This window comes from Psittacula echo, assembly GCF_963264785.1.
Source record: "Psittacula echo genome assembly, chromosome: 2".
Lineage (NCBI taxonomy): Eukaryota > Metazoa > Chordata > Aves > Psittaciformes > Psittacidae > Psittacula > Psittacula echo.
The window spans coordinates 94,098,191-94,122,861 of NC_137737.1; positions in this window are offsets into that span (position 1 = coordinate 94,098,191).

A 24,671-nucleotide genomic window follows, 5' to 3' on the forward strand; every position below is an offset into this window, starting at 1 on the left:
ACAGTTAATCTTTGTTTTGAGATTTTAAAAAATGTGATTTTGAACAGATGCGGTAACACAGCATTAGTAGCAAAAAGGGGAAAAGTGCTGTAACTTTTGTAGACCCACTATGTAATTGATTAAGAAAAGGCTTGAAGAGACCATCTGTAAATTGAACTTTGAAAAAAAATGAAACTAAAATATTTTTTCTTTTTTCCTCATTTTAAGGATTTATAGGTGATTTTGCAATTAAGGTTGCTTTTTATACTGATTTTTTTAAATATTGTTCTTTCTCAAGTGTTTCAAAACTGTTTCAAAATGTTGACTTAAGATATCACATTTGATTTTTTTTTTGTCTTTTCACACAATTCAGACCACCCAAAACTATCTCATATAAAACACAAAACAGAATTAAACCATGCAAGATACACATACTGAATAATGAAATATATATGAAAAAAACATTACTTCTTTTCTCTCTTTATTTGAGAGAAAAGGAAAATGTGGTGCTTCCTCAAAGCCAGTTGTAGAGATCACAGTCTGAAAACAAGGAGGAAAGAGCTAAAGAGATCATGAGTAGAAGAAATTGTGAGTCAGGTAGTCCAGCTTTTCAGGTGAAGACCCCCATATCTGTTAAGGAAAAGCTTGAGAACTGTCACCTTTTCATCTGAGTGGCCAAGGATCTATCTCATATCTAGCATTGACACAGCTCCATATCCTGTGAAACAAGAGGCCATGTGTGTGCATCATAGTAGCAGGTAGAGCTACTCTTCCCTGAGTTGCAAGACCTAGGGGCACATGCCGACACTGCAGACTTGATAGGGAAGTTTTTGTCAAGAAAAAAAGCAGGAGGGATCAGGCCACAGTCTCACAGAATAATTCTGGTCAGCAATGTACAGCCTACAGGTCACTGATACAACACTCCTGTTCTAAACCACTGCAAATAAGAATACTGCCCATAGTAATTTCTCAACAAGTGAGCAACATAGATGAAGGTCAGTCACTGACCCCCCAACTATCTTTAGAAACGTAGATATGAAACACAACTGTTAGGCAGGTAAAGGTCAACAGGACAAGCCCGAAACTTCAAGTTTCTGCCAGAGTATTCCCAAATCAATGTCAGTTAAACTTTGCCTTAATATTGCTTTGTTTATACTGATCTTGTTTTTGATTTGTTATTAAATGCCATGTGCTCAGATATCAGATTAAATCATGTGGAGCACTGCAATCATGAGTTCAGATTTCAAAAAGGTGTTGTTCATAGAACAGCATCATTTTTTTATCAGGACTGATTTTTGACAATACTTATGAGTGTTTGTTTGCTGGTACTTTGCAATAAATTAATTAAAACTTGTCCCATATAAGGCTAGATACTGGGCTGTCTTCAGAATTCTAAGAACTTGTTTGCTGACTTGCTTTACATGAATCTGGCAAGTGGCTGAAAGGCTACCCTTGACCTGGTTGTCACAGTTACCTCCCAATGTACGTAACAGTGATAACTGCTCTGAAGACACTTTCTGAAGCAGACTTAATTATTATGTGCTATATTAGGAACTGATCTAGTTCTTGAAGAATTCCCTAGCCAAAGAAAAAAAAGAGAGAGAAAATCCGCATGGCAATCAAAGTATGTGACATTGTTATCATGTGCTCGATTTTTCAAGCACGTTGATTTTTCCACTGCAGAAACCTGCAGATGGAAGACCCACTGCTTCTCAGAAGTGGACTGAAGTTTCTCCATTCTGCTGTAGGATGTTGTTTTCTAAGCATTACAGTAGTTTGGTAAAGAGGCGAAAATATGTGGCTACTCTTGATGCTGGTGAAGGGTATAGTGACAAACTGGCCTAATCAAAGGTTCATACACGTCTGAGACCAGATGTATGTTTCACCTTCACAGCTATCTCTCAGTGTCTTGGTCACTCCAACAAACAGCTCTGGCACTGCCTTTTGGCAAAGAGGAGCTAAATCAGCATCATTCACCTTGGAACAGCCGCAAACTCCTTGAATCTTGTGTATTTTTTTTTTTTTCTGAAGCAAAGGGAACAGGTCCTCTGGCAATAGGACGCAAACTGTGATCAATAACAGTATACAATTCCTTCTCTGTGCTTTCAGCTGTGATACAGTTGGTGTTATGAGCAGGATGACCTTGTGAACCATCCATTTGTTCCTCATCCTGCACTGCAGTCATGTCACAGTATTGTGATAGTTGTCCTGCACAGCCTTCTTCAAACCTAGTATTTCTAATGTTTCACTTGATTTAACAACTTCAATGCTGCTGACGGGGTAAATTCACATTCCTCTTTCTAATCTCCTTTTCTCCCAAATACAAGCTTCTGCATCATAAGTTATGTGAGTGCTTGCCAAATTTATTTGCTAACCAATTTAACACATTTAATTACAGAAAGCAAACTCAACAAAACATTTTAGTAGAATAAGTCAGCACACAGACATGTACATGAGCACAGAGCGGAAGTTAGCTCCATAGAGGTAGCAAGAGAATAATAAAGTGGGAAAAAGATGGGGAGAAAGGACAAGTAACAAGGTAAAGTTTTGAAGGTTTTATACAGCTACAAAGTTAAACACGCAACTGTAAATACATAATTTCCATTAAATTTCTAATTTGAGACCAGACTTCAGGAGACTTCCGAGAGTCAAAAATGAGAAGCTGACCACAAGGGGAATTCAATTTACAAGGGAAGAACAGATAAAACCAGTCAAGTATAAAGACCAGGTAGCACATATTTGTGAAAGAATGTTGAAGGCAGATAACATATGGGGAGAATCTTCAAGCTTCATACAGAGACAAGGCGTTCGTTGCACTGAATTTTCAAAATACAAGTAGAATGACAAGCAAAACCACAAAAATACTCACAGCACATAAACACAAGCATTTGAATACAGTCACCGTATCTTGCAGGAAATAAATTCTTTTTTTATATCATTCTAATAATGATAAAATGTACCTATTGAGAAATGAAGCATATGTATTCTTAACAAAGGACACGACACTACTCATGTTCCCTGCAGAAATTAAACTGTCCAGAATTAAAAGAATTTCAGCAGAGAAGATTTCATCTACTGTAAAAGAAGAAGGAACAACATTCATGAAGAGCACATGTTTATGGGAACTGTTTGTGAAAAGCTATGTTCTTTGACTGAAATATTACATTAAACAGAAATGGAACATGTATTAAATATAAATGGGACATGGGTGCATAAATGAATTTAAGATCTGATACTATAGTAAATGAAAAGAAAAATCTACAGAAATGGAATATAGACAGCAAATCTTATCTCTCATTCTGGGAAGATAATTCCTAATAGGAGTGCATATGAACTATATATAAGACTAAAACAAAAATATCTGACAGATTATTTATTAAAATTATGTCAGAAACAGGATATCTATATTGAAATGAAAATGTAACAGATTGCAAGCTTCATTGAAAGAATTGATATTGTAGAAGAACAACAAAACATGAAAATGGAAATGGAAAGAAAAACCATACAAAAAGAAAACAGATGTGTAGAAGTGGCAGAGGAATATCCAAATCATAATAAGCAATCCAAATGTCATAAAGGAGTTTATAAGTGAAATAATATGGATAATGTTAATAATGTAGGCATTTTAAAATAAATAGATAACAGAAAGAAATATGTTACAGCATATGAAATTAAAAAAGAATGTGCACAGGAATTTGGTGATATACATATAAATATACATAGACAGTTTTTCAGGGAAAATATATATATTGTTTACTGAAATTATCCAAAAAGTATATTATTAGAAATTATGACTGCAAATTCTGTAATCCAACACACAAAATTGTTATTTACTAGACATTGTTCCATGACAGTGGCAAATAAGGAACCACAATGTAGTTATCACGAGTTAAAAATGATATTATAGAAAACTACAATTGTGGTAGAAAAATAAAGAATTAAATTACAATATCACCAACCAGATGAAAAGAAAGCATCCACATGAGTAATTAAAAGTCTGATGCAGTGGAAATTTCAAGAGTCATTCAACCCTCATTTGAAGCTGTATAAAAACCTCAAACCCTCCAATTAACCTGCCAGAGCTATGCTAACCTACAGTTTCAGTACTGGGGTACTAACTACCTGCCAAAGTACCCAGCACTAAATGCTATGAAAAGTCATCCTGAGTCAACCTTCTTCACATATACTGCGCACATTTAAGGTGCTTGCTCAGATAATGCAGATCTCTTTCACCTGTGCCAGTCAAGTAATAATGTACTAATATTTCCAAAGTTTAAAGGTCTCACCTCAGGTGACATCTGTAATTGACTTTAGACTGTGAATCCAACTTCTGCCCTCTCTGGCTTATAAAACATAGTCCTGGACAACCATAGACACTCACGTCCAAAACAGCCAGCACTTAATTTGGAGAACAAAAGATTTCTCCTTCACACATGTTGCACGAAATCCATGAGGGATGTACCCACTGTTTATCATCAACCCTTCCATTCCTTACTGAATTTATAGAGGAGCTAGGAAAAAAACATCTGCAAGGTCACTTGGGTGATGCAGCGACTATATATTTGAGACTACACAGACTTCGGTCATCTCACTGAGCAGAAGCAGCTTTAGTGTTTTGTTAGATGATTGCAGCCTGTCAATGCATAGATGCAAGATACGCACTCTCATCATCTGGACTGATCAGCTTCACCAGCAGGAGATAATGGGGGCTTTCCTCACAGAGGTGCTGGAGGCAAGCTGAATGAATTAGAAGGATTTACATCCTTCCTGGCAGGACTTACCCAAAATAGTTATGGGAAAACATTTATTCATGACTCAGTCCCTCATTTATCAATCCCACATTCTTTCTCCACATCTATTCGGTATCTGCTTGCAGCAGCAAGAAATGCCCAGACAACACAGGTTCCAGAGGAGATAGTATTTACGTGATGCAAATTTTGCCTTTCCCCTCAATGCCTGGAATAGTGTTTGAAAAAAATCAGCTTATGAATGAAGAACAGTTTATTGAAGCTGAACCTAAATGAAATACAGATAATGTTGATGGTCAACAAAAAATCACTTTGAGAACTGGTGTTTATCATGCAGTTTTCTTTGTCTGAATATACATCATCTACTTCTCCTCAGTTCAGTCTGTAACTTTTGTCCATTCTGACTTCCCCATTATCACAGCTTTACTGGTAGTTTAAAAAAAAATTATGTATCTGTACATAACATTTTTTGTAGTTAACAGCATGGTTTCCCAGAAGACTCTTTAATCCCTGATGGAAGGTGTATTTCTCTTAATTCCTATTGGAGATGACAAGTACCAAGGCATTGATATCTTTCCAAAGTGATCTGAAACAAATAAAGACCCAGTCAAAAGAAAATGTTGCATGCCATACGTCACAGAAGGAACATACCAGACATGACAGATGTTAGTCATATGCTAGAAAGTTCCTAGTGTAACAACAGCAGCTGAATAGGATCAGACACTTGAAAGCCACCACAAACTGCAAAATACTTTTGATTTCATGTAAATAAAATACTTTCTTTCTGTCTACAGTCTGATCCTTCAATAGACTGAATGATGGAAATCATTACTTATACTGCAATACAGTAAGGAATCAGGCCCTTAGCCCTACATACTCCTTCAAACTGTAGGTACTCGGATTTTCTGTGCATATCTCCAGACTGTAAAAAGGTGTAAGAATAGCAAAGAAGTTTGTATTTCTTTCTCTGCATACAGAGAAAATTGATTTTATTTCTATGTGACTTAATAAATTTGTATAGCAAAAATTTTATGTGACTTTTTATTGCTTAATGTTTTATTTTCCAGATTATTTGGTCAGTGTTTGATTAGCACAATTATACACAGAGCTACTAAATCGGCTGCTTAGTAAGATTTAAAAAGTTTATTAGTCTCCTCAGTAATAAAACATTTGCCTAAATGTAAATGTATGAAGACTTCCAACATTTAAGCAGCAAGTAAGGTATTCAGTCTTTCTAGACGAGCAATATAGTAGCTCAGTAAACCACTGAAATATGTGTATCATTGCTAGGAGAACAATATGGAAAAGAAATACTAAAAAATAAGTTTTTTGCATTCAGAAGCAAGTGCTTAATATTGTTAAATTATCTTTGCTGAAAGCAAATTAGTAACCAGCATAGGAAAAAAGTAGTAAGAATTTCCTGATGTATATAATTGCATAATAGTCACCTTATTCTTTTTCTCTGATACAGAAAAGTAGCTAACCATATCTTAACCTTGGCATATATAATTCATATTAATGTAACAAAAATAGCTATAATGTTTTGCTCTCTCTTTTTCATGTATTCCCTACAATGCACCACTGGTGGGCAGCAGCCAAGTGCAGTGTGGGTGAGAGGGATTGTAAGATCAGAATGAAGCTTTACCAATCAGTACAAAAAACTTACATAAACCAGAGAGATCTCATTGTAGGGTAAGGAGGTTCTTGCTCCCAGATATGTCTCTTAAAAAATTCATCACACTGTTTTCTAAAAGTTAGGCTGGCCACCTAACTAATTTAGAAGTGATATCACGGATATCAGAAAAAGACACTGAAGCAGCAAAATTTAGAGTAAACCAGCAGTGATTTAAGTCACTCCAGATGGCACAGTGCTTTCCATTTTTAAAAGTTTTTTCACAAAAAAGATAGGTGTCATGCATTGGCACCAAATTACTGCAACAGTGCTCTGAAGCCGTTATCAAGTCCTAAAATTAAAAGGTGCAGGAGAAATCAGAAAAAGAAGAATATTTGAAAGTTGCATGATTTCAAGGAAAAATGGTGAGAGACAAAACACACCGGCATACCAGGTGTTGTGCTCAAGAAAGGTGAGGAAAACTCTCCTACTTTCGCCACTGAAGTGATGAATGATGTCAGGGAAGCATTTGTTCTACATATTTAACTTGGAACCTGAGAGCTTTTACTTGCTCAGCACAGAGAGGTCCTGTACATGAGAGTGATTGCTAGGCACCACAGCAGTGTCCAAAGCCAATGGTAACAACTACATTAATTACCTCATATTATAAGTTATTATTATTTATTACTATAGGGTTTTTTTTTAGTTTTATTGTTGCTACTGATTTGGGCAGAACTGAACTTGGAAGGATTTAAACAAAAATTTGTTATAACTGTGTGATAATAGTCACGTCTGAAGTTATGCCATTATGCATTTCTCTTTCATTCTCAATCTTCCATCCTTAGATCACATGCAATGGTGACAGCCCTCTTCACTACATTTTACAGACAAAGCTGTTTGTGATGTGTCCCTTGGCCCTATAGCAGTGGCTGTGAATGGAATTTCCTCCTTTGTCTAATCTATGTGAAGATACATTTTCAAGACTCAGTAAGTTTGCTTGGAGCAATCCAAGGCTTATGAAAGCTGTCTGCTTAGAATTGGGTTTGGTTGGTTGACATTAGTATCTGCAAGGTTGTTAGCTTCAATTGAAGCTTTTGGGGCATTCATAAAGTAACTCTCCTATGTCTCTGGACAAGTGGGAATTAACACGTCACTTTCTTTTGCTGTCTGGATATTTAACGGTATCTCTGTCTTCTGAACTCCTGAATCTCAGAGAAAGTTAGTCATATTTGGTTAAAATCAGCAAAAGAGTCGAAAATTTTGGGAGATAGAGAAGTGATAAATAGACAGATAGGCACACATCAAATCACCTATGAAACTCATCAAGCTTGAAAATGTGCATGTACCAAGAAAATTTCATAGTGTACTGAGGAATGTGGAAACTCAAGAGATGGGAAGGTCCTGCTAAATGCAATTTCTGGACACTCTTCTTTCTTGCCTACTCTTTGGTTTCCATTAAGCTAGATCCAGTTCCAGGTCCAGTTCTTGCACTCATACAAGGAGAGTTTTCAGAACAGTTGAAAGAATCCAAAACATCTCTCCTTCCACTGGGAGAACTCCTAACCATGTAGTACTTTAAAAATCATAGGAGAATCTATGGTAAGCAAACCTCTGAGGCTATGTGCTAGATCTGGAGGTTGCAGTGAAGGAGGATAGTCCAGTTCTCCTTCTGCCACAGCTGCTCTGAACAGCTTACGATGTTCAAAGTAAAACACTCTGCTCTGGATGCTCTTTTGGTAGCAGTATTAGGCTCAGTATGTTGAGTGATGGTGCTAAACTGTCAACATTTTCCTGAAGTGCACAAGCGAGAAAAACTTCAATATCTACCTCCATCAAAAACTGCAAGTAAAATTTCATGGGGGAAAGGGGTTTCTTAACCATTAGAGAATTTCTCCTAAATCCAGTATCAGTTCTGCTGTGAAAATAATGGAGGGATGAAAACTGTTTGAGGAGAAATAAAAGTCAGAGCATCATTTTAAGAAGCAAATGCAAGAAATCTAACGTATGGGTGTAATTGCTATTCTTTCACATAAATAATAATTTAAGAAACATGCTTGAACCAGATATGCATGAATACTTGTTGTGGGAGCAGTATAATTTATACTTTTTCCCACCACCTGCTCCCTATTTTCAGCTCATAGCACACATGCCTGCTATTCAGGCACTCCTTATACACATGAGGTTATTATATCTCTTTCAAAGTCAGGGAGACTTGGCCCAATTGTATTTGTCTTTTCTGGGGTCTTCAAGATGGGATATTTCTATTGCTTTTTTACAAAAGCTGCAGCTGTAATGAGTGCATGTTGCCTTTCCCCACCCTATTTGTTTTAATGATTATGTCTGATCATTTATAACACATGGTTATACCACTTCAGCTCTCCACATTAGCATGTTCTTGTCCACTATAAGTTGCATCTAACTCTGGTCTGACACTGAGAATGGCTTTCAAATACAGATAACAAAAGAAACTAATAAATAAACAAATAAATAAATAAAACAAATTAACAACAAAACCAACAAATAAACAAACAACCCTCCTCCACACATTTAAACTGTAATACATACAAGAAATAAGTAATATTACATAAAAAAAAAAAAAAAAAGCACACAGAGGAAAGTAACAACCTAATCCAGTGGTCATTTCTCCTGATTAAAAGCTTCCACACTTCCAGGTTTAGTCTGCATCTAAAGGTGACACATCACTTAGGTGGCTGAGGCCATCTCAGCAGAGGCAGAGTACCTAAGTTTTTCCAGAAAGAGGGTGTGCCACCTGAGGATGACAGTACACAATTGCATGACCTGTGGACTCCCACCATCCTCTCCATATTATCTCAGCAGAGAAGCTGGTTACGAGCTACATTCCCTCTTTCCTACACTGAGGCAGAATGAGAGGCTTGCTGGGTCACATGCATAGGCTCAGAAACTCCTCAAAATTGAAAGAAACTTGTTAGAGAGGGGGTTATAGTTCTTCCAGAAGATGTGCTACCCCAGCTCATCCCTCCTATATATCTGAGATGTTCTTTCTTGAGTTTATAATCAATATAATTCCTGTGTTAAGGGATTTAATGTCTGCTAAACAATCTCACATATTTTTGCTACTTAAACTTCTGATTATATTCACTACAGACTATTAGATTTTCAAGTTATTTGTTGGCTTGTGTCTTATTAGACACAATAGATACATTAAATGTGATTTCCCATAAACAAGGACAAAGATTACAGTAGCTGATATTCATCTACAGTAGGACAAAACTTAACCATGAGCAACTATGCCAAAATTGAGAGAGAGTATGTGAGTCATTACTGTAAGGTAACTGTGATTTTTTTTTTTAAAGAAATCAGTTTTACTTGAATAGAATGGTTAAAATGAGCTCCATATTGTAGAGATAAACTCATGCTACATTTACTAATTTCCTATCAAAATAAATCTGTACCCTTCACTTTGCATGGAAAAAGACAGCTGCCTTCATTTAATTCCTACAAAACATAGACAAACTACAGCTGAAATAGTTACATGGGGTTTCCTCTTTTATACATTGCATAGAAGTTGGATAACTGTTGTTTTTTCAATTTTTTCCAAAATAAAAATTTCAAAATTTTAGTTCATCTATATGTGATTATTATTTTTCATAGAACCATAGAAAGGTTTGGGTTGGAAGCGACCTTAAAGACCATCTAGTTCCACCCCAGCTGCCATTGGACAGAGAGACTTTCCACTAGACCAGGTTCCTCAAAGCTCCATCCAACCTGGCCTTGAACGCTGCCAGGGATGGGACAGTCACAGCTTTACAGGGCAACCTGTGGCAGTGTCTCACCACCCTTATAGTGACAAATTTTGTCCTATTACAAGGAAATATTCCTTCTATGTGAATTTCAGTGTTATAGAAATTCTTCATTCTAGTATTCTGAAAGCATTCATTTCCTTTCTGTAATATTACGTAATATTTCTGTAGCATTCTTTCTATTTATATTGCTACAAGACTTATGGTATTTCAGTTCTTCCTCTATGCCAGTTTAATCTTTCATCATGTTTGCACCACCTCATGTCTTCTTCATATTTTATCATTTTAACATGTTTTGTTTCATAATAAAAGCATTCGGTAAGATCTGTGTTTTAAGAAACTCCCTCCAGCCTCAGAGGTTCTTCTCCTTTTATTTTCTGGATCTACTGCAGTGAATCAATTAATCTCAAAGTCTTCTCAAAGACTTACTTCTTCTTGGTGTCAGTATAAAGCTTTAGTGCCTCTCCTTTTATTTTGCCATATTTTTTTCTCTTAAATAAATGATTTTAACTTTCCAGTCCTTCAGGAAGCCTCCTTTAACTCCAGCACTCAGAATAGTCCCACCTGTGTTAGACCAGTGGCCTGATAATATTTTTAAGGGTGCCATATTTCCTTTCCACAATTTTTACATGATTTTTTTAAAAGAATCAGCCTCTGGCCCTGATAGTTATGAAATGAAAATTATCTGGATGCAAAGGTTCTGTCTGAGTCTGAAATCTTGAAGCAAAAGCTTTAGGACCTTGAGTTATCTTCTTGTCCTCTTTTGAGTCTAGTATTTCAAGTATCTTCCTATGATGATTAAAATACCAGCATTGCTACAATCATAAAATTACCTCCGCTGAAACTGCAGAGAAGGAAGAGAACAGACCGTGTCATGAAAGGCTCATATTATGTGTGGTGCTCAGCCTGATGCCTCTCGTGGATGATGCTCAGAAGAATGTCAGCACCTGTTCCCTCTCCTGATTTCTAGGAAGAGAGAGAAAAGCCATAGGGAATGCTTTGCAGAGCTTGCTGGTATATACAGGCATATATGATTTTTCAACAGATTTTTCACCAGATCAGCATTTTACAAGCGACATTCAGACTCAGAAAACAGTTATTGCTGAATTATTTTTTATCACTTTTCTTTACCGTGAGCTTGGAAATAGTCTCCTTTGCAAATTTCACAGGGGTCTGAGCCCAGAGACCTTAAGCATCTGTGTACTGTAACCATACCTTGAACCATACATACTTGTCGGGTGGGAGAAAGCCTCAGGAGCCTAGTCAAGTGTATACCATCATATTTCTAACATCAGTAACTAGTGACATCCTGAAGAGCTAGAATTTAATTAGTGGAGAAAATCTGCGATGGTACCACAGTTTTCATCATCTCATCTCAGACACCAGCCCTCAAGAGCATACGGGCCTGAGAGCAGCTTTGGTTTTCTCTCCCAAACAGCACTATGAATCAGAACTTATTTTCCTATAGGAGAGATAGATGTACTTTGTCTTGAGCAAAAAAAAAAACCTTTACTTTTCCCTTTTCCTTGTTTTGAGTGGGTTTGTTGTTGATTTGGGATTTTTTTAAATGAAAAAAAAATTAGGTAAGGCAGTCACATACCTTAATTATGTTTTGCATCAGTATTTCACTATGGATGAAAGCTCAAGATTAAGAAATTTTGCATGTAGTTAAATTTGGCACCATTTGATAAAATCCCATTTAGCTGTGAACATACATTTTTTCCATTCTGTTTGGTCAATGAATGCCAGCTGTATGGAGCACAGTGGACCAAACTGAGATTATGACATCATAAATACATATAGAATTACTAATTTTTGTACCACGTGTATCTTCATTTAGGTAAAATGCACTGAACTTTAATATATATACCATTTCTTCCAGTAAAATAAACTGAATATTTCGTATATTTAATGTGAATATTCTATCATGATATAAAATTTTATAAGTCACTTCCAGCCCAATCGCTTTCTTTCCTCACTAAAGATGCCTTTTTTAACTCATTTAACACCTAATTAAATATTGCTTAGCTTGACAAAAGACTAATACCAAGAATATTTTGCAAGAGATTCTTGTGATAATGAGACCTGAAAGTGATTTAGAGACATACATAAACATTTCCAGTCTATCTTGAACTATCATATTACTGTATGCAGGTTAAGAAAATTATATTAAATTTGCATTACAAGTACAATCACGTATATCATAGTTGTTACCTGTTGACTTTTTCTGACGTGTGAGAAAAGAGATACTGCAACTTTTGTCTTGCCAATATCTGGCTAGACATTTATCTATATTCCTGCTAAAACTTTTGTTACACTATATTAAACCAAATCAGTGAGACATCTGAACTGGAATAATTCAACTTCTTCATCAAGTAAGATTTCCACATCAATACAGAAAGAAAAGATTTATCTGCCCTTTTTCAGAAATTATATTTTGATTGCGTATTATGAGTCTACTTTGAACACGGATCACAATGATGCTTAAAATCTTGTACAGTCTAATGAATCACAAAATTAAAAATGCTCCTGCAACACTAAATGCTGTGCATTTTTTACATCTCAGTAGTATTATTTTTCAAGCTGCATACCAAGGAAAACTCTCAGCTTGGGAATGAATTTATTCTCTAGTTTCCATCTCAGCTAGAGCCTTATATGTCCTAATTATCTAAGGCATGCCTACACTAATAAAGAGTGCAGCGCTAGAAGTGCAGACTTGCTGACAAGAGAATCTATTAAACAACACACTGAGTATTAGTGGTTGCAGCTCATGAGGTACACACCTGTAGCGGACCTTCGGTTAGTTTTACCCAACATCTAGTCCGTGTGCTAAAGAATAGTATGTGTTTATGATGTCAAGATCCACTTCAGATCCACAGTAAAGTTTTAGTTTGACATAACTTAAGTCATAAAAAGTCTTAAGGAAAAGCAAAGATGAGTGCAAAACACCTATTCACTTTTCTCATTGTATCACAGGTAAGTTAAGATATTTTTTGCAGGAAATCAAGACTAAAACATTGTTTATATACTTAAAACCAGATATATATAAAATATATATTATCCAAATACTTATAATGATCACTTGGTTGACTGTTACTGAAACATCTGAGATCTTATCTGTGTTCTTCAAAAGTACTTTGTAAGACTCAAATATTTGTTCCTTAAACAGAAAGAAAAATTGACATTTTATTAAGTATTCTAAGCCTAAAAATATATATATTTGCTCTTGAAAAATAACCTTATGTTAGAAAAATTCAACCAGCTGAATCCTTATCTTATTACTGCTCAGTACTGCTAGCAGTGCTACTGTTAACCTGGCAGTGATGACCAATTAAACTGTAGCTTAAACATACACGTGTTAAGCAAAGTAAATCATACAGTTCATTTATGATCTCTGCTTAAGAATATAAGAAAAATCACAAATTCTCATGTCTGACCTAATGTGTGTATGTTTCCCCTCCCTGATGACCACAAGGTCTGAAACAAGGCTTCCATAATAAGCTTTCTTGCACCCTGTCCTAACAGTGACTTAGCTGGCAAGGAAAATATTGCTAAAGGCATCTAACAGCTTAGTAAATGAGGAATATCTTTCTGAAGATGCTAAGATGTCAACATTTTCAGAATCCCACCACCCTCTGTTTCTCATGGTACAGTTTGAATGACAGAATAACAGAGCTACAGAAATTTTGGTGGGAAGAGGCCTCTGTAAGGCCCCAGCAGTGCCTCCTACTTGAAACATGACTAAAAGCCAGCAACAAAACAGATCAGTCATAGATTTGTACAGCTATGTCTTGCAAACTTCTTGGGACAGAGCGTTCACGGTTGCTCAGGAATGCCCTGTCCTAATGCTGCACTAGTCTCTTAGTACATGGGTACTGTTATTTTTCGTGTGCTCCCCTCCAATATCCCGATAGCATCCTGTAGGTGGTGAGATGCCATCTCTGCCAGTGCGCTGCATTGCTCCAACTGCTTTTGCCTATCTGTACAGTATCTTCAACTGTATTGATTACAACTTAGTCCTCACCTGCTTTTCTTCATCATTCTTGATGTGATTGACTACTGCATTGTTTCTTCCCTAAAGCTAGTGTTCTGTCTCTTACCTGAAAGGTGGTGAAGGAAAACCATTTAATTTCAACTGCCTATTAGATCATGAGTTTTTATGCTGATGGACCTGCAATTACTGAATCATGGCCGGGGTTCAGTGAGTATGCTTCAGAGACTTTAAATAGTTAAGTACTACTACAGATTGAGGAAGGCTCCTCATGCAACTAATTGCCTTCATCATGAAGAAAAAAAAAAAAAAAAAAAAAAAAAAAAAAAAAAAGAGAAAAAGAATTCTAACTTAAATTTTCAGCTTCTAATGACTATGACTTGTTACCCATTTTTCACATTGGTTAAAGAGCTGAAACCCTTCCTGCATGCATCTCCCAAGTTTACGTCCCATCTCCATCTTTGGAAGAACACAATAGATAGAAATTTTACTACTCACTTCATTCCAGGAAATATACCCAGGTCTTGAGTCATTCTCCTTCAGGTATAGGGACTGTCCTCTGCAAGTCCTCTGTCTGTCCTCTCCAACTGCACTCTAACATTCCTCTTGCTATCCTCCTTTTGAAAGCAAAGAGTTAGTGGTGGCCAACATACCCATGGCTAGTTTCAACAACCAAAAGGCATTAGATTAGGTTAACAAAAAGTCTTTGTAAGGACTTTAAAGAAAGGTTTATAAAATACATTCCTGTTAGGAAAACAAAGGTGGCTCCTCCTTCCTTCAGTTGTACAGGCATGTTTTCTGTCAGATGACTGTCAGAGGGATTTAAGCAGAGCTATCCAGGTAATGGTTTCTAGCCTGGATGGTGCACTAAAAAGTTTTGGAAAAGTCCTGAGAGAGACTTGGCTACAGAACATTTAGGAATCACAGGGGCATTTTGGCTTTACATCTATGAATGACAAAGCACATACAATAAGTGTGAAAGACATTCCATTTCTGTGATATAAATGAAATAGCAAAAAGGAAAATAATACAACTTCTTCCTTTCCCACAAAAGCTGTAAGGCTTTATGCCAGAAAGCTGTAAGGATTTTATTGCTTAAATAATAACTGGCTGCAGGGATCTGGACTCTGCAACATGTTTATTCTGATATAAAGCCAACATTTTTTTCTGAAAAGCTAGGAGAAACTCATCCTTTTCCTAATGAAACAGTTAACTGCCCTCTGCCTAGAATGGTCATAAAATGGCAATTTACACAAGACCATGAGAAAGCAAAAGAGCAGAGCCCTGTTGGCTTCCTCATCTCACCAATGAGGACAATCCAGTCTCTTCCCTATACCAATCAGCCTTCTCCCTGTCACTTAGGCTTGGTTTGTTCCAACACACGCACGATGTTTGCAGGTTTCTTCCTTACTGCAGCCTTGCTAACATGTTTGCACTTTCAAGAAGATGTTTTCATTTCCATCTTTAACATCAAATTACGAGGTTTAAAAACAATTTTAAAAATGAAAACTTAAATGTCATGCAAAATTCTAGAGGTAGTGTCTTTGGTAAAAATTTTTGCCAAACTCCAGAGCAAAACCAAATACTTGCTTAAAGAATGATGCCAATCAAACAGCTACCACTGCATTTTGTGAAGGATGTCATATTTTAAGCAGCCACATAGTCTCACTGACAAAACCTGTTTGTCAGGTCACTTCAGGGAAGTTATTTTTCGTCTTCACTCAGCAATCATTTGCACCATCTAGAAATCTAAGTCCACTTTTGGACTCGGAAAATAAAAATGTTGGTTGAATGAATCAGGTATAGCATGGAGACCACCAAGATGGTCAGAGGCTGGAACACTTGCCTTTAAAGAGAGGCTGAGGCAATAGGATTCATTCAGTACAGGGAAAAAACAGCTTTGAGGGGACCCAATACCATCTCCAGCACCTAACAGGAGTTTCTTGAGGAGATAAAGCCAGACTCTTCTGAGTGGTGCATGGTGAAAGGATGAGAGCCAAAGGCATAAATTTAAATAAGTTCAGTCAAGCAAAGGCTGTGTGAGCCTAATCTTTGAGCATTTCAAGGTTTTCAAGACCAGATAAAGCCTTGAGCAACCCAGTCTGACCTCATAGATGACCTGGATTTGAGCAGGAGGCTAAACTAGAGCCCTCCTGAGGTCCCTTCCTTTTTGCGTTATCTTGTGAGCCTAACATGTTTTGTTATGACTCAGATGTAGCTTTGCACAGCTTCATCTTAATACCTCTTATCTGGACATAAAAAGAATTATTATACATGAAACTGACATCTGATGCATAATGGTTGCAGGTACATTGTTCACAGAGCATTTTTTCATCAAAGTAAATTTGGTTTCCGAAAAAAAAATCCACTGTTAAAGATGGAACATGCCATGTTCTATTTAATATTCAGATTTAATTCCAGCTTTGACCAACTTTTCTATTACCAGAAATAACTGGATTCCTGGTTTATATGTCAAGAGTTGCATAGAAAACTCAAACATCACCACAGATGGTGGGTATGTTTTTGCGACCATTTGTAACATAGTAGTTTGTGGGTCACACCACAATAAATGGGCATCTGGAATGGCCATTAAGGTTTGACAAAATTATTACAGATTTTCAAATGATGGTGGGGGTGGGTGGGTTAGAACTTAACCTCAGTAATAAGATCCATCCATAATTGGCAGAGACTGTAACAGTACCGCAGCTGTGCCAAACCAAGAGCGAGGATCCTCCACAGTGACATAAGAAAATAAGCTTGCTGACAATCCTCTCAGAAGAGGAAAGCTCTGAATTAGGCAGGGTGTAAAGGAAACAGTAGCCTTAGCAGAATAAAGAAAGTCTTTCCACAAGTGAAAACTGGCTGGGACGTGACAGAGAAAGTAGGAATATATGGTCAGTTTTCACTGTGAAGAGAAGTAATTTTTAGTGTTCAAAAGGGTCAGTACAGGGACTATGCTAAATCTGTTCATAATTGGCATAGAGCAGAGGGAAAGCGCTGAAGTAACCGGTGGTTTGCTGCTGCTGTTTCCTGGCAAGCAGGTGGCACTAGCCCTTTTCCTGTTACTGGCCACCTCCTGAAGACAGCATTCTGGCACTAATCTTCTGGGTTTACTCAGTAAGGCTTTTTTGATAGATCATATAAAGGTACAAACTGTAGGAGACAAAAACAATCTTAAAATTAAGCAGACCCAGACCAGAAAAGAAATAAAATGGAAAAGATGGTCCAGTATGTATGCTTCTGCACAGTAATATTTCAATGCACGCTTTTTTGCGGTATCATTAACCGTTCTACTTCAGCCATGCAAAATAACTTCGGTTGGAAGTAAATACAAAAAAATAGAATTCAAGAACATAACAACCATTAAAACCTCATTAAAAAAAAAAAAAAAAAAAGTCCTCAAAGAACCAAAGTTGTAAGTCAAACCCCATCAAGGTAACAGATAGATTGTAGAAGATGGTTGCTTACTATGAAGACTAGACAGGTGTCTCCATCTTCTGCTACTCGTGGGACTGCAATGAAAGAACAGAGATAAAGGTGGTAGCAGTAGCAAAGGAGGTTGCAAGTAGCATGCAAAGGGGTGAAAACTACCATCAAATTGGTGCTGAGACACAAGAAAAGAATTTCTGTCAGCGTTGTTATGCCCTTTGCTTGAATGTCTTAAGTGAAGTCATCCTAAACCTCCCTTAGAGCAATACTGTGTCTTCACAGTGCTGGGGTTTAGTGTTTTCCAGCACAGTGAGGTCAGCCAGAAGGTGCAAATTTTTCAGACTTTGAAAAAACACAGCTGTGCCAAGAGAACTCTTAGTGCAAACCTGACCCAAGAGATTTCACAGGCAATGGTTGGCTTTTTGTCTCAGCAGCAACACTAGCTTGATTATTCCTTTTCTACACATGGGGGGGAAAAGAGTCACTAGATTATTACATGATATTAATGTTAAATAACAACAATAAAAAAGCAACACCTCATTTTTTAATATGTTATCTTTTGTACACCTGCCACAATAGGGGGAAACTGAAGGGCTTAATCTTTGATATTACATATTTACAAGCCTTGCAGATCAAACTCAAGTGGCATTTCAACAGTACTTTACCTAAAGGAAGAAATGTCTAGGCAGATAGCCCAGAGCATATTTAGAGCTGCCCTCCAGTCAGTGAGACACATGAAGTGAGTATACAAAGTCAAAGCACTGTAAAAAATAAGCCAGCTAGAATATAATTGGCTTGGACCATGGGTCTACAGGGCTAAGGCACCCGAGCCATTGGTAAATTACACAGCCATTTTTACTTGATTTCCTGTTTCTTCAACTCTGACATGATAATTCTGTTGAAGATGATAAAGACTGTTAAGGAGATTTTATTTAATGCAGATGGACATGTTAATGCAGAGTGATCTACCCATCCCTCCAATTAGCCTACTAGGTGCAGCTTGATATAAAGCAGAGACTGGAGCCCTGAGGACATAAGGCAAGACAGGGAGAGCAACATAGCTCAGCATGTTTTCAGGAAATCCAATTATTTGTCTGAAGCTTTGAATTCAAAAGTGGATTCAGAAAGTCCTAAAGCAATTATGATTTGCACTGAAAGAGACTGGCTAAAGCCAGCAGCTAAACGTTTGTATTGTTTTTGGCTTGTGTGCTCCATTTATACAGTAAGACCCTTTAGCACAATCACTTCAGCATGTAACTGAAATGAGTTTAGTTTTCAATAGGATTCTTCTTTCAAATAAGTTGATAAGAAACATACCAGGTTTTTTATTTTTAGTACAGACAGAGAAGCTCAGAAACAATTCTGGATCTCAAAAATTACTTGAAAAATTTTATGAGCTTGTAAGATAGTGTTGTGTTAAATATCTTGTACAAGATAATAATGCTAAGACATTTGCCTGTGTGTTTACCCTTCAGTTTATCTACTGTCTCTTTTTATACACTAGAAAGTATGTGCTATGCCATCATGATTACAACCTTACCTCACTTTATTAATGGTAAGAAAAGGTAGTTGAAATCGTTCTAAAGGAACTGAGATATGCAAAATTATCCTTTCAGATTTTAGACACTTCTCTCTTGAATAGACACTGACCTGAACATATTTAAGTAAAATTACTTTACTGATATTTTATGTGTGCATATTTTTTCGCTTTCTATTTTGGTAATGAATATGATGTTTGTATTTTGTTTTCAAAAGTCACCAAATATCATAAATGAAGTGCTGTGAGGCATCTATATCACTTGGAACTTAATTTTATAAATACATACATGTAATGCATATACTCCTAAAAAGTCAGGTTCAGTATAATTTCTTTTAATTTCAGATCCTCTTTAGAGATATAGCAGAAGGATAATGTGCATTTTTGATCACATTCTTCTAATTTTAAATAGTTTATGTGGCTGTAGGTGCTAGATACAAAGTTTTTTTTTTTAAATACCAGTAAAAATACCTCATAAGCAAAGTTGGCCCAAAACTGGGATTCCAAGTTCACTGGAAGTTTCTTTTTAATTTAGTTTTGATCTGACCTGTAATAGCTGTTTCCAATGTCCGTAGCCCAGGCAGACTCTGCAGGAATCCAGGCAAGGTTCTCTTTGAACTCTCCCTTGAGTTTGCTAAAACCTCATTGAACCCAAGATGTTTTAAATGAAAGACTTCAGACTGGATGAAGTAGCATTTTCTGACAAAACTTTGTTTCCTTTGATAACTTCTGAACACTTCTATTTACAACATGCTTTGATTAAAGACAGACTGTTATGATGAAACAACAGACATTTCATAATTATTCTCCTCCAAAGTCTTTTGGATGCCAGCCTCATCATAATTCACAAATGGATCAATCTACTTCTCTTTAACTTAGTGTTTTCAGTCACTTACTGAGAACCAAAGTCTACCCAGCAATCAGCTCAACACATTTTAGTAGACTGCCAAAACATAATGAGGATAGCCTTGTGACTAATTTCCAAGATTAATTATTAGAAAAAATGAATTCTGCTCAGTATTGCAGGAAACACTGTGTCATGATTTTTGTCCTGAGACATGAAACCTTTGAGAATATCTATATTTGCTTTTGTGATGTGTCCTGAGGCTGCTTTCTGTGTTAGATTTCCAGTCCCAAGCAATAATAATCCTTTTCTAACATGCCATCAATTTCCTTTTCTTCTCTGATTATTTCTTAAGACTGTTGTTCATTGATTTAAAGGTTTTTTTTTGGGTCAACATTGAATATCTGACATGTAACTACCCCAATGTGCCAGGATAGTTACCCAGCCCTGTCTGTGTTTTGACCATTACTGAAAAAAAACAATAGTGTAAATCCTCTGCCTTGTATGTCAGTAGCTAACAACCAATGAAACAGAAACTGTGCTGGAAAGTGCTCCAGGCACACCACCCCTCTGATTTAGCATCTTTGGGCAGCTGACCAGACTGGCTGAAGGATTGGATGGTCCTGCTGTTAGCTAATTGTGCATACATAAAAGTTAGAATCTGACTGTCAAGCTGCAGAAGTGCAATTAAGAACCCAGTCTCCATATTCAGCAGCACTAATGTGGGTTTTCTGATTTGTTAAATAGTCTCGCTAGTTACTTTACTTTCTGAAGTGTTTGAAGAAGGCAAACATATATACATATAATTTCATATGTATATACCAGTATAGATGTACACAGGCATAAGTACAAATATTTGCACATAAAGGACATAATCATAGAATCAAGTAGATTGGAAGAGACCTTTAAGATCATCAAGTACAATCATTACCCCAGGACTGCCAAGAGCTTTTTTTATGCTTTAAAGGGCATGGAAAATAATAATTCCAATGGATGCAAGGTGTTTTGCACATTAATGCTTCTACAACTATTTAAACATTTGAGAAATTTTTCACCCGCTCTGCATTTTTGCTGTCTGTAAGTTGTCTCAGTCAATTCTTACAGTAAATTTCCGTTTCTCCCTCTGGTGGGTATCTACAGAAAATAGAGACCCAACCTCCCTGATTAAGTAGGTGCCACATCCTTAACTCAAGCAAAACTCATATAAAGAAAAAGGATAGGTTAACTTCCTATGGATAATCCTAGTATCACGAGCAAGGACAATCTTTTTCTATGTCATCTTTAGTTAAAAACAGAAAACCATAACAAAACAAAATAAAACAGCTTCCATTTTTAAGGAAATGATAAGGAAAAAACATAGGTTTCTGAAATAGCAATAAATAATAAATGTACAGAATACACACACAGCATACACAACACAGAATGCATTATGTTAGCTTAGCTTGTAGCAAAAGGTGGATTCTCTTCATAAATTATAGTACATCTTATTCTGCTCCTGTCCTTTTAAACTGAAAATATATTCATGCACACACACATACATGTATACACACAAGATTGGCTTTGAAAGAATTTTAAAAAGTAAAAATATTCCCAAAAATCACTATCAATATTTGCACATCAAAAATGCACTTCATATCAGCTTTAAAAATGAAATGTTTGCAGCCAGTCAGAAGAGTAAAATATTGATTGTCAGACTGTGACATCAGAGAGGCAGAAGAGGCACTGGTGTTGAAATTAATCTTCCTCAGTTGGGACCACGGGTAAAGCTTGTTTTGGAGAAAACTGTAATCAATAACTCTATTTTGATTGCATTTTTTTATAAGGTTGCACCTTAATAATACTCAACATGATAAAATTGCTGCAATTTCTGAAAAGATGCAAACAGGGAGTATAGTGCAGAAATCTTTACCAGCCGATGCTTAATTCTCTGGTGGAATTTAAGACAGAATTGACCTATAAAGTCCTAAACAGCTTGTTTTAGGCTATCTAAGTGCCTCTCTCTGTATGTTACATTACATTAGATTTGTTCTTTGAAGGTATTTGAGGCACAGTTCTCTGAAAAACTAACACTAAGGTTAGGGATCCATGAATCCTCTTCCTGATCTGCATTTTTGCTTCATTATGTATTACCATAGGATATTATTATGGTCTTTATGGGTCTCTGGAGTTCACTGCAAAGCTAGTTTGTTGCATTTCTTCCATATACCTTTCTAAGAGAGGCATACTCTTAATGGTAAAAAAGGTTTTAGGGTTTATGGTATAATGGTGCTTTGACAACACCAGTCCATAATGGAAAGCAACTTTTGAGTGTGGTTATTCAGCAATAAAAGTATCAAAAAGGCACTTTCAGAAACCGTCAAAATTTTAAGAATTAGAATAAACTTCCTCTTGAATACATTTTACTGCTCTTTTTATTATTCTGAAGTGCACACTTTGGGTAGCAGAACTGTGAAATTATCTCTGAATTATTGTGAATAAATACTTTGTGGAAGTTATATCCAAGTGAGGATGGTATTGGACTGACACCTTCGTGACCATATAAACAAAACAGCACTGGTGTATATTCACAGGTATGCATAAATCCACTGTTTACATTAAAAGTCAGACCTTTAAACACCATAGCCTAATGTTTGCCTCATGTTACATTTAAGATACTAGTAAAACCCACATTTCATGCACTTGCATCATCTGCATATGTAGAAATTGTGTCAAGATGTCAGATTTTTACTCTTCTGAACATTTAAAGAGCAAGCCATAGGGAAACGCTTATGGCTTTATATTGCTGAGGAGGGCTGCTGGTGAGGGAGCAGGCGAACACCTGCTTTGTGGAGCCTTACGGAGAAGCTTGTATGGAAGTCTGTGCTCTGTGATTCCTTTTGGTTTCCCTTCTTCAGTCACTGCCATTGCTCACTGCTTCCCTCTCCTCCACCTCCACCCCACAGCACCTTGAAGTTCACCTTGAGTTTCAATTTCCTTGTGTCATTTATATCTTCATGTATTCAATTTTAAGAGTTGTTTGTTCTTTCTTTTTCGTGAAAGTTCCCTTTGTCAGTGTAAGAGTTATTGTCAAATAAAATTACATGACAGGAACATACCCCAAGAAAGTAGTCTGTGCATAAAAAAAGACTATTCTATTAAAAGGCTATTACATTCCTCCTAGCCTCCTGCTTTAGAAGTTTGTAATGGCTACCGCACGTGGCTCTGAGGGGAGCTATTCCAAGCTCCACTACCTTGTGAATTGCTCTGAGAGGCACATTGGGTTGGAATGATAAGGAGTCTATGTATTATGACAACAGGGATGCCCAATATCTACCTACCTATCAGGCTTGTGAAATCCAGCTCTCTGAGTTTCTGATCTGGTTAAAGATGAAGAAATAGGTGCCTAAGAACAAGATCCCAAGTGTCAGCATGTCCTGAGGGACTGCTAAAACTAGCTACTTATAGACACCAAGGCAAGGGAAGACTAAGTAGCACTTGGCCAAATTGCAGATGGACGTGTTTGGAAAGAATGTAGAATATGCTTTAGGGACAGGATCAGTCTCTGGGCCTGAGTAGATTTGTAATGGTTTTTCTCTGCTTTACCTGTGGGGCCAGGAAACTGTTTATCTCCTTAATAGAATTTGGCTTCTGAGGAGGAAAGTTATTCATGGAAATTTCTCTCCACTTTCCCGTTCATCAGAAGCTGGTTATACTAGATAGCGAATAGAGAACCTCTAATGCAGGACATCAGACTATAAATAACTGAAAGAAAACCCACTTGTCTCTGGGGGTTGGTATACCAGAAATCACTGCTCATAATCTTCTTATACACTTAGACATACGACAGCTCATTCACATGAATTTTTACAGGTGTAGAAGTGGTAGTCGTTTCTTTCTGTGCAATAGGACAACAGTCAGCTCATTGGTATTTTTTTGCTGCAAGCCTTTGCCCAAGCACTTTTCAGCTCACAGTACAGACAACACCTATTTCTCAAGTGAAAGCTGTAATTATTTGCTTACAGGGTTTGCTGGGGTAAATATTCTGTCGTCATACTAGTGAAAGCTATGTTTGCAAAGAAAAATCAACGTTAGTTGAGCTGGAAGGAAAAAAATGAATGACTTCAGGAGAGGATCTGGTTCGAGACCATCTTCAGAACCTAAACGTACACAAGTCCATGGGACCTGACGGAATCCATGCACGGGTCCTGAAGGAGCTGGCGAATGAAGTTGCTAAGCCACTGGCCATCATATTTGAAAAATCATGGCAGTCAGGTGAAGTTCCCAATGACTGGAAAAAGGGAAATATAACCCCCATTTTCAACAAGGGGAAAATGGATGACCCAGGGAATTGCAGACCAGTCAATCTCAACTCTGTGCCTGGCAAACTCTTGGAACAGATTCTCCTGGAAGGCATGCTAAGGCACATGAAAAACAAGGAGGTGGTTGGTGACAGCCAGCATGGCTTCACTAAGGGGAAATCCTGCCTGACCAATTTGGTGGCCTTCTATGATGGGGCTACAAAACTGATGGACAGGGGCAGAGCAGCTGACGTCATCTACCTGGACTTGTGCAAAGCGTTTGACACTGTCCCACATGACATCCTTGTCTCTAAATTGGACAGACATCAATTTGATGGGTGGACCACTCGGTGAATAAAGAACTGGCTGGATGGCCGCACGCAAAGAGTTGTGGTCAATGGCTCAATGTCTGGCTGGAGACCAGTAACAAGTGGTGTCCCTCAGGGATTGGTGTTGGGACCGGTCTTGTTCA